The 12620-nt window shown below is 35.0% G+C and overlaps 1 protein-coding gene across 1 annotated transcript in view; it reads right to left on the bottom strand.

Moving 5' to 3' along the window:
- LOC147110818 (FYVE, RhoGEF and PH domain-containing protein 5-like) overlaps positions 1-12620 on the bottom strand; it is a 1561072-nt gene that overhangs the window by 1397946 nt on the left and 150506 nt on the right. The window lies entirely within an intron of this gene.

Below are 12620 nucleotides of genomic sequence, written 5' to 3'. Positions count from 1 at the left end.
ATCAGATACTAATGAAAGAGTCATCAGATACTAATGAACGAGTCATCAGATACTAATGAAAGAGTCATCAGATACTAATGAAAGAGTCATCAGATACTAATCAACCTGTCATCAGATACTAATGAAAGAGTCATCAGATACTAAAGTACGAGTCATCAGATACTAATGTAAGAGTCATCAGATACTAATGAACGAGTCATCAGATACCAATGAAAGAGTCATCAGATACTAATGAAAGAGTCATCAGACACTAATGAACGAGTCATCAGACACTAATGAACGTGTCATCAGACACTAATGAAAGAATCATCAGATACTAATGAACGAGTCATCAGATACTAATGAACGAGTCATCAGATACTAATGAAAGAGCCATCAGATACTAATGAACGAGTCATCAGATACTAATGAACGAGTCATCAGATATTAATGAACGAGTCATCAGATACTAATGAACGAGTCATCAGATACTAATGAATGAGTCATCAGATACTAATGAACATCTCATCAGATACTAATGAAAGAGTCTTGAGATACTAATGAACGAGTCATCAGATACTAATGAACGAGTCATCAGATACTAATGAACATCTCATCAGATACTAATGAAAGAGTCATCAGATACTAATGAACGAGTCATCAGATACTAATGAAAGAGTCATCAGATACTAATGAATGAGTCATCAGACACTAATGAACGAGTCATCAGATACTAATGAACGAGTCATCAGATACTAATGAACGAGTCATCAGATACTAATGAAAGAGTCATCAGATACTAATGAACGAGTCATCAGATACGAATGAAAGAGTCATCAGATACTAATGAACGAGTCATCAGATACTAATGAACGAGTCATCAGATACTAATGAACGTCTCATCAGATACTAATGAACGAGTCATCAGATACTAATGAACGAGTCATCAGATACTAATGAACGTCTCATCAGATACTAATGAAAGAATCATCAGATACTAATGAACGTCTCAGATACTAATGAACGAGTCAGATACTAATGAACGAGTCATCAGATACTAATGAACGAGTCATCAGATACTGATGAACGAGTCATCAGGTACTAATGAACGTCTCATCAGATACTAATGAACGAGTCATCAGATACGAATGAACGTCTCATCAGATACTAATGAAAGAGTCATCAGATACTAATGAACGTCTCATCAGATACTAATGAACGAGTCATCAGATACTAATGAAAGAGTCATCAGATACTAATGAACGAGTCATCAGATACTAATGAACGTCTCATCAGATACTAATGATCGAGTCATCAGATACTAATGAATGAGTCATCAGATACTAATGAAAGAGTCATCAGATACTCATGAATGAGTCATCAGATACTAATGAATGAGTCATCAGATACTAATGAACGAGTCATCAGATACTAATGAAAGAGTCATCAGATACTAATGAACGAGTCATCAGATACTGATGAAAGAGTCATCAGATAACAATGAAAGAGTCATCAGATACTAATGAAAGAGTCATCAGATACTAATGAACGAGTCATCAGATACTGATGAAAGAGTCATCAGATAACAATGAAAGAGTCATCAAATACTAATGAAAGAATCATCAGATACTAATGAAAGAGTCATCAGACACTCATGAACGAGTCATCAGACAGTAATGAACGAGTCATCAGATACTAATGAACGAGTCATCAGATACTAATGAACATCTCATCAGATACTAATGAAAGAGTCATCAGATACTAATGAACGAGTCATCAGATACTAATGAATGTCTCATCAGATACTAATGAACGAGTCATCAGATACTAATGAACGTCTCATCAGATACTAATGAAAGAGTCATCAGATACTAATGAACGTCTCATCAGATACTAATGAACGAGTCATCAGATACTAATGAAAGAGTCATCAGATACTAATGAACGAGTCATCAGATACTAATGAACGTCTCATCAGATACTAATGAACGAGTCATCAGATACTAATGAATGAGTCATCAGATACTAATGAAAGAGTCATCAGATACTAATGAAAGAGTCATCAGATACGAATGAACGTCTCATCAGATACTAATAAACAAGTCATCAGATACTAATGAAAGATTCATCAGATACTAATGAATGAGTCAACAGATACGAATGAATGAGTCATCAGACACTAATGAGAGTCATCAGATACTAATGAACGAGTCATCAGATACTAATGAAAGAGTCATTAGATACTAACGAAAGAGTCATCAGATACTAATGAACGAGTCATCAGATACTAATGAAAGAGTCATCAGATACTAATGAACGAGTCATCAGATACTAATGAAAGAGTCATCAGACACTCATGAACGAGTCATCAGACAGTAATGAACGAGTCATCAGATACTAATGAACGAGTCATCAGATACTAATGAACATCTCATCAGATACTAATGAAAGAGTCATCAGATACTAATGAACGAGTCATCAGATACTAATGAATGTCTCATCAGATACTAATGAACGAGTCATCAGATACTAATGAACGTCTCATCAGATACTAATGAAAGAGTCATCAGATACTAATGAACGTCTCATCAGATACTAATGAACGAGTCATCAGATACTAATGAAAGAGTCATCAGATACTAATGAACGAGTCATCAGATACTAATGAACGTCTCATCAGATACTAATGAACGAGTCATCAGATACTAATGAACGTCTCATCAGATACTAATGAACGAGTCATCAGATACTAATGAAAGAGTCATCAGATACTAATGAACGAGTCATCAGATACTAATGAACGTGTCATCAGACACTAATGAAAGAGTCATCAGATACCAATGAACGAGTCATCAGATACTAATGAACGATTCATCAGATACTAATGAAAGAGCCATCAGATACTAATGAACGAGTCATCAGATACTAATGAACGAGTCATCAGATACTAATGAACGAGTCATCAGATATTAATGAAAGAGTCATCAGATACTAATGAACGAGTCATCAGATACTAATGAACGAGTCATCAGATACTAATGAACGAGTCATCAGATACTAATGAACATCTCATCAGATACTAATGAAAGAGTCATCAGATACTAATGAACGAGTCATCAGATACTAATGAACGAGTCATCAGATACTAATGAACATCTCATCAGATACTAATGAAAGAGTCATCAGATACTAATGAACGAGTCATCAGATACTAATGAAAGAGTCATCAGATACTAATGAATGAGTCATCAGACACTAATGAACGAGTCATCAGATACTAATGAACGAGTCATCAGATACTAATGAACGAGTCATCAGATACTAATGAACGAGTCATCAGATACTAATGAACGAGTCATCAGATACTAATGAAAGAATCATCAGATACTAATGAACGTCTCAGATACTAATGAACGAGTCAGATACTAATGAACGAGTCATCAGATACTAATGAACGAGTCATCAGATACTGATGAACGAGTCATCAGATACTAATGAATGAGTCATCAGATACTAATGAATGAGTCATCAGACACTAATGAGAGTCATCAGATACTAATGAACGAGTCATCAGATACTAATGAAAGAGTCATTAGATACTAACGAAAGAGTCATCAGATACTAATGAAAGAGTCATCAGATACTAATGAACGAGTCATCAGATACTAATGAACGAGTCATCAGATACTAATGAACGAGTCATCAGATACTAATGAAAGAGTCATCAGATAACAATGAAAGAGTCATCAAATACTAATGAAAGAGTCATCAGATACTAATGAAAGAGTCATCAGACACTAATGAACGAGTCATCAGACACCAATGAACGAGTCATCAGATACTAATGAACGAGTCATCAGATACTAATGAACATCTCATCAGATACTAATGAAAGAGTCATCAGATACTAATGAACGAGTCATCAGATACTAATGAACGAGTCATCAGATACTAATGATCATCTCATCAGATACTAATGAAAGAGTCATCAGATACTAATGAACGAGTCATCAGATACTAATGACAGAGTCATCAGATACTAATGAATGAGTCATCAGACACTCATGAAAGAGTCATCAGATACTAATGAACGAGTCATCAGATACTAATGAAAGAGTCATCAGATACTAATGAATGAGTCATCAGATACTAATGAACGAGTCATCAGATACTAATGAACGTCTCATCAGATACTGATGAACGAGTCATCAGATACCAATGAAAGATTCATCAGATACTAATGAAGGAGTCATCAGATACTAATGAAAGAGTCATCAGATACTAATGACCGAGTCATCAGACACTAATGAACGAGTCATCAGATGCTAATGAACGAGTCATCAGACACTAATGAAAGAGACATCAGATACTAATGAACGAGTCATCAGATACTAATGAACATCTCATCAGACACTAATGAAAGAGTCATCAGATACTGATGAAAGAGTCATCAGATACTAATGAACGAGTCATCAGACACTAATGAATGAGTCATTAGATACTAATGAAAGAGTCATCAGATACTAATGAATGTCTCATCAGACACTAATGAACGAGTCATCAGATACTAATGAAAGAGTCATCAGATACTAATGAACGAGTCATCAGATACTAATGAAAGAGTCATCAGATACTAATGAAAGAGTCATCAGATACTAATCAACCTGTCATCAGATACTAATGAAAGAGTCATCAGATACTAAAGTACGAGTCATCAGATACTAATGTAAGAGTCATCAGATACTAATGAACGAGTCATCAGATACCAATGAAAGAGTCATCAGATACTAATGAAAGAGTCATCAGACACTAATGAACGAGTCATCAGACACTAATGAACGTGTCATCAGACACTAATGAAAGAATCATCAGATACTAATGAACGAGTCATCAGATACTAATGAACGAGTCATCAGATACTAATGAAAGAGCCATCAGATACTAATGAACGAGTCATCAGATACTAATGAACGAGTCATCAGATATTAATGAACGAGTCATCAGATACTAATGAACGAGTCATCAGATACTAATGAATGAGTCATCAGATACTAATGAACATCTCATCAGATACTAATGAAAGAGTCTTGAGATACTAATGAACGAGTCATCAGATACTAATGAACGAGTCATCAGATACTAATGAACATCTCATCAGATACTAATGAATGTCTCATCAGACACTAATGAACGAGTCATCAGATACTAATGAAAGAGTCATCAGATACTAATGAACGAGTCATCAGATACTAATGAAAGAGTCATCAGATACTAATGAAAGAGTCATCAGATACTAATCAACCTGTCATCAGATACTAATGAAAGAGTCATCAGATACTAAAGTACGAGTCATCAGATACTAATGTAAGAGTCATCAGATACTAATGAACGAGTCATCAGATACCAATGAAAGAGTCATCAGATACTAATGAAAGAGTCATCAGACACTAATGAACGAGTCATCAGACACTAATGAACGTGTCATCAGACACTAATGAAAGAATCATCAGATACTAATGAACGAGTCATCAGATACTAATGAACGAGTCATCAGATACTAATGAAAGAGCCATCAGATACTAATGAACGAGTCATCAGATACTAATGAACGAGTCATCAGATATTAATGAACGAGTCATCAGATACTAATGAACGAGTCATCAGATACTAATGAATGAGTCATCAGATACTAATGAACATCTCATCAGATACTAATGAAAGAGTCTTGAGATACTAATGAACGAGTCATCAGATACTAATGAACGAGTCATCAGATACTAATGAACATCTCATCAGATACTAATGAAAGAGTCATCAGATACTAATGAACGAGTCATCAGATACTAATGAAAGAGTCATCAGATACTAATGAATGAGTCATCAGACACTAATGAACGAGTCATCAGATACTAATGAACGAGTCATCAGATACTAATGAACGAGTCATCAGATACTAATGAAAGAGTCATCAGATACTAATGAACGAGTCATCAGATACGAATGAAAGAGTCATCAGATACTAATGAACGAGTCATCAGATACTAATGAACGAGTCATCAGATACTAATGAACGTCTCATCAGATACTAATGAACGAGTCATCAGATACTAATGAACGAGTCATCAGATACTAATGAACGTCTCATCAGATACTAATGAAAGAATCATCAGATACTAATGAACGTCTCAGATACTAATGAACGAGTCAGATACTAATGAACGAGTCATCAGATACTAATGAACGAGACATCAGATACTGATGAACGAGTCATCAGGTACTAATGAACGTCTCATCAGATACTAATGAACGAGTCATCAGATACGAATGAACGTCTCATCAGATACTAATGAACGAGTCATCAGATACTAATGAACGAGTCATCAGATACTAATGAACATCTCATCAGATACTAATGAAAGAGTCATCAGATACTAATGAACGAGTCATCAGATACTAATGAACGAGTCATCAGATACTAATGATCATCTCATCAGATACTAATGAAAGAGTCATCAGATACTAATGAACGAGTCATCAGATACTAATGACAGAGTCATCAGATACTAATGAATGAGTCATCAGACACTCATGAAAGAGTCATCAGATACTAATGAACGAGTCATCAGATACTAATGAAAGAGTCATCAGATACTAATGAATGAGTCATCAGATACTAATGAACGAGTCATCAGATACTAATGAACGTCTCATCAGATACTGATGAACGAGTCATCAGATACCAATGAAAGATTCATCAGATACTAATGAAGGAGTCATCAGATACTAATGAAAGAGTCATCAGATACTAATGACCGAGTCATCAGACACTAATGAACGAGTCATCAGATGCTAATGAACGAGTCATCAGACACTAATGAAAGAGACATCAGATACTAATGAACGAGTCATCAGATACTAATGAACATCTCATCAGACACTAATGAAAGAGTCATCAGATACTGATGAAAGAGTCATCAGATACTAATGAACGAGTCATCAGACACTAATGAATGAGTCATTAGATACTAATGAAAGAGTCATCAGATACTAATGAATGTCTCATCAGACACTAATGAACGAGTCATCAGATACTAATGAAAGAGTCATCAGATACTAATGAACGAGTCATCAGATACTAATGAAAGAGTCATCAGATACTAATGAAAGAGTCATCAGATACTAATCAACCTGTCATCAGATACTAATGAAAGAGTCATCAGATACTAAAGTACGAGTCATCAGATACTAATGTAAGAGTCATCAGATACTAATGAACGAGTCATCAGATACCAATGAAAGAGTCATCAGATACTAATGAAAGAGTCATCAGACACTAATGAACGAGTCATCAGACACTAATGAACGTGTCATCAGACACTAATGAAAGAATCATCAGATACTAATGAACGAGTCATCAGATACTAATGAACGAGTCATCAGATACTAATGAAAGAGCCATCAGATACTAATGAACGAGTCATCAGATACTAATGAACGAGTCATCAGATATTAATGAACGAGTCATCAGATACTAATGAACGAGTCATCAGATACTAATGAATGAGTCATCAGATACTAATGAACATCTCATCAGATACTAATGAAAGAGTCTTGAGATACTAATGAACGAGTCATCAGATACTAATGAACGAGTCATCAGATACTAATGAACATCTCATCAGATACTAATGAATGTCTCATCAGACACTAATGAACGAGTCATCAGATACTAATGAAAGAGTCATCAGATACTAATGAACGAGTCATCAGATACTAATGAAAGAGTCATCAGATACTAATGAAAGAGTCATCAGATACTAATCAACCTGTCATCAGATACTAATGAAAGAGTCATCAGATACTAAAGTACGAGTCATCAGATACTAATGTAAGAGTCATCAGATACTAATGAACGAGTCATCAGATACCAATGAAAGAGTCATCAGATACTAATGAAAGAGTCATCAGACACTAATGAACGAGTCATCAGACACTAATGAACGTGTCATCAGACACTAATGAAAGAATCATCAGATACTAATGAACGAGTCATCAGATACTAATGAACGAGTCATCAGATACTAATGAAAGAGCCATCAGATACTAATGAACGAGTCATCAGATACTAATGAACGAGTCATCAGATATTAATGAACGAGTCATCAGATACTAATGAACGAGTCATCAGATACTAATGAATGAGTCATCAGATACTAATGAACATCTCATCAGATACTAATGAAAGAGTCTTGAGATACTAATGAACGAGTCATCAGATACTAATGAACGAGTCATCAGATACTAATGAACATCTCATCAGATACTAATGAAAGAGTCATCAGATACTAATGAACGAGTCATCAGATACTAATGAAAGAGTCATCAGATACTAATGAATGAGTCATCAGACACTAATGAACGAGTCATCAGATACTAATGAACGAGTCATCAGATACTAATGAACGAGTCATCAGATACTAATGAAAGAGTCATCAGATACTAATGAACGAGTCATCAGATACGAATGAAAGAGTCATCAGATACTAATGAACGAGTCATCAGATACTAATGAACGAGTCATCAGATACTAATGAACGTCTCATCAGATACTAATGAACGAGTCATCAGATACTAATGAACGAGTCATCAGATACTAATGAACGTCTCATCAGATACTAATGAAAGAATCATCAGATACTAATGAACGTCTCAGATACTAATGAACGAGTCAGATACTAATGAACGAGTCATCAGATACTAATGAACGAGACATCAGATACTGATGAACGAGTCATCAGGTACTAATGAACGTCTCATCAGATACTAATGAACGAGTCATCAGATACGAATGAACGTCTCATCAGATACTAATGAAAGAGTCATCAGATACTAATGAACGTCTCATCAGATACTAATGAACGAGTCATCAGATACTAATGAAAGAGTCATCAGATACTAATGAACGAGTCATCAGATACTAATGAACGTCTCATCAGATACTAATGAACGAGTCATCAGATACTAATGAATGAGTCATCAGATACTAATGAAAGAGTCATCAGATACTCATGAATGAGTCATCAGATACTAATGAATGAGTCATCAGATACTAATGAACGAGTCATCAGATACTAATGAAAGAGTCATCAGATACTAATGAACGAGTCATCAGATACTGATGAAAGAGTCATCAGATAACAATGAAAGAGTCATCAGATACTAATGAAAGAGTCATCAGATACTAATGAACGAGTCATCAGATACTGATGAAAGAGTCATCAGATAACAATGAAAGAGTCATCAAATACTAATGAAAGAATCATCAGATACTAATGAAAGAGTCATCAGACACTCATGAACGAGTCATCAGACAGTAATGAACGAGTCATCAGATACTAATGAACGAGTCATCAGATACTAATGAACATCTCATCAGATACTAATGAAAGAGTCATCAGATACTAATGAACGAGTCATCAGATACTAATGAATGTCTCATCAGATACTAATGAACGAGTCATCAGATACTAATGAACGTCTCATCAGATACTAATGAAAGAGTCATCAGATACTAATGAACGTCTCATCAGATACTAATGAACGAGTCATCAGATACTAATGAAAGAGTCAATAGATACTAATGAACGAGTCATCAGATACTAATGAACGTCTCATCAGATACTAATGAACGAGTCATCAGATACTAATGAATGAGTCATCAGATACTAATGAAAGAGTCATCAGATACTAATGAAAGAGTCATCAGATACGAATGAACGTCTCATCAGATACTAATAAACAAGTCATCAGATACTAATGAAAGACTCATCAGATACTAATGAATGAGTCAACAGATACGAATGAATGAGTCATCAGACACTAATGAGAGTCATCAGATACTAATGAACGAGTCATCAGATACTAATGAAAGAGTCATTAGATACTAACGAAAGAGTCATCAGATACTAATGAACGAGTCATCAGATACTAATGAAAGAGTCATCAGATACTAATGAACGAGTCATCAGATACTAATGAACGAGTCATCAGATACTAATGAACGAGTCATCAGATACTAATGAAAGAGTCATCAGATAACAATGAAAGAGTCATCAAATACTAATGAAAGAGTCATCAGATACTAATGAAAGAGTCATCGGACACTAATGAACGAGTCATCAGACACTAATGAACGAGTCATCAGATACTAATGAACGAGTCATCAGATACTGATGAACATCTCATCAGATACTAATGAAAGAGTCATCAGATACTAATGAACGAGTCATCAGATACTAATGAACGAGTCATCAGATACTAATGATCATCTCATCAGATACTAATGAAAGAGTCATCAGATACTAATGAACGAGTCATCAGATACTAATGACAGAGTCATCAGATACTAATGAATGAGTCATCAGACACTAATGAAAGAGTCATCAGATACTAATGAACGAGTCATCAGATACTAATGAAAGAGTCATCAGATACTAATGAATGAGTCATCAGATACTAATGAACGAGTCATCAGATACTAATGAACGTCTCATCAGATACTGATGAACGAGTCATCAGATACCAATGAAAGAGTCATCAGATACTAATGAAGGAGTCATCAGATACTAATGAAAGAGTCATCAGATACTAATGAACGAGTCATCAGACACTAATGAACGAGTCATCAGATGCTAATGAACGAGTCATCAGACACTAATGAAAGAGACATCAGATACTAATGAACGAGTCATCAGATACTAATGAACGTCTCATCAGATACTAATGAACGAGTCATCAGATACTAATGAACGTGTCATCAGATACTAATGAACGAGTCATCAGACACTAACGAACGAGTCATCAGACACTAACGAACGAGTCATCAGATACTAATGAACGAGTCATCAGATACTAATGAAAGAGTCATCAGTTACTAATGAAAGAGTCATCAGATACTAATGAACGAGTCATCAGATACTAATGAACGTGTCATCAGATACTAATGAACGAGTCATCAGATACTAATGAACGTGTCATCAGATACTAATGAAAGAGTCATCAGATACTAATGAACGAGTCATCAGATACGAATGAAAGAGTCATCAGGTACTAATGAAAGAGTCATCAGACACTAATGAACGTGTCATCAGATACTGATGAAAGAGTCATCAGATACTAATGAAAGAGTCATCAGAAACTAATGAACGAGTCATCAGATACTAATGAAAGAGTCATCAGACACTAATGAACGAATCATCAGACACTAATGAACGAGTCATCAAACACTAATGAAAGAGTCATCAGATACTAATGAACGAGTCATCAGATACTAATGAACGAGTCATCAGATACTAATGAAAGAGTCATCAGATACTAATGAATGAGTCATCAGATACTAATGAACGAGTCATCAGATACTAATGAACGAGTCATCAGATACTAATGAACATCTCATCAGATACTAATGAAAGAGTCACCAGATACTAATGAAAGAGTCATCAGATACTAATGAACGAGTCATCAGATACTAATGAACGAGTCATCAGATACCAATGAACGAGTCATCAGATACTAATGAACATCTCATCAGATACTAATGAAAGAGTCATCAGATAATAGTGAACGAGTCATCAGATACTAATGAACGAGTCATCAGATACTAATGAAAGAGTCATCAGATACTAATGAACGAGTCATCAGATACTAATGAACGTCTCATCAGATACTAATGAATGAGTCATCAGATACTAATGAATGAGTCATCAGATACAAATGAAAGAGTCATCAGATACTCATGAATGAGTCATCAGATACTAATGAATGAGTCATCAGATACCAATGAAAGAGTCATCAGATACTAATGAACGAGTCATCAGATACTAATGAACGAGTCATCAGATACTAATGAACGAGTCATCAGATACTGATGAAAGAGTCATCAGATAACAATGAAAGAGTCATCAAATACGAATGAAAGAGTCATCAGATACTAATGAAAGAGTCATCAGACACTAATGAACGAGTCATCAGACAGTAATGAACGAGTCATCAGATACTAATGAACGAGTCATCAGATACTAATGAACATCTCATCAGATACTAATGAAAGAGTCATCGGATACTAATGAACGAGTCATCAGATACTAATGAACGTCTCATCAGATATTAATGAACGAGTCATCAGATACTAATGAACGTCTCATCAGATACTAATGAAAGAGTCATCAGATACTAATGAACGTCTCATCAGATACTAATGAACGAGTCATCAGATACAAATGAAAGATTCATCAGATACTAATGAACGAGTCATCAGATACTAATGAACGTCTCATCAGATACTAATGAACGAGTCATCAGATACTAATGAATGAGTCATCAGATACTAATGAAAGAGTCATCAGATACTAATGAAAGAGTCATCAGATACTAATGAACATCTCATCAGATACTGATAAACGAGTCATCAGATACTAATGAAAGACTCATCAGATACTAATGAATGAGTCATCAGATACTAATGAATGAGTCATCAGACACTAATGAGAGTCATCAGATACTAATGAACGAGTCATCAGATACTAATGAAAGAGTCATTAGATACTAACGAAAGAGTCATCAGATACTAATGAACGAGTCAT

Source organism: Somniosus microcephalus, chromosome 11, assembly GCF_052327205.1.
Source record: "Somniosus microcephalus isolate GS21.2 chromosome 11, FLI_Smic_1.0, whole genome shotgun sequence".
NCBI classification, from domain to species: Eukaryota; Metazoa; Chordata; class Chondrichthyes; order Squaliformes; family Somniosidae; genus Somniosus; species Somniosus microcephalus.
This window is presented reverse-complemented; position numbering and strand designations above follow the sequence as displayed.